The sequence below is a fragment of the Arachis ipaensis genome, chromosome B01, assembly GCF_000816755.2.
Source record: "Arachis ipaensis cultivar K30076 chromosome B01, Araip1.1, whole genome shotgun sequence".
Classification (NCBI taxonomy): Eukaryota; Viridiplantae; Streptophyta; class Magnoliopsida; order Fabales; family Fabaceae; genus Arachis; species Arachis ipaensis.
The window spans coordinates 6,588,173-6,588,450 of record NC_029785.2 but is presented as its reverse complement, the minus strand read 5'-3'; positions in this window follow the sequence as shown (position 1 = coordinate 6,588,450).

The window sequence follows — 278 nt, the reverse complement described above, 5'->3', positions numbered from 1 at the left end:
GCGAGATGGTGCGAACAGACAGCAAAAAAGAAGGGCTCCACGTTGATGCACGGTGGTAAAGCAGGTGAGGCTCACCGGCGGTGAGTTCTGGTTCGAAGAGGTCCAAGATAAGAAATGGGAGAAGGAGGGGAGAGGGTCGCGGTGCCTTTGGGGTAAGTACGAAGGGGAGAGGAGCAGCGGCGGCGACGAGAAGCAGCAGCGGCGACGGCGAGGATCAGCGGCGGTGGCCCTTTCCCTTTTCCTTCCCCTTCCCATCTTCTGAACCAACTCCCCCCCTC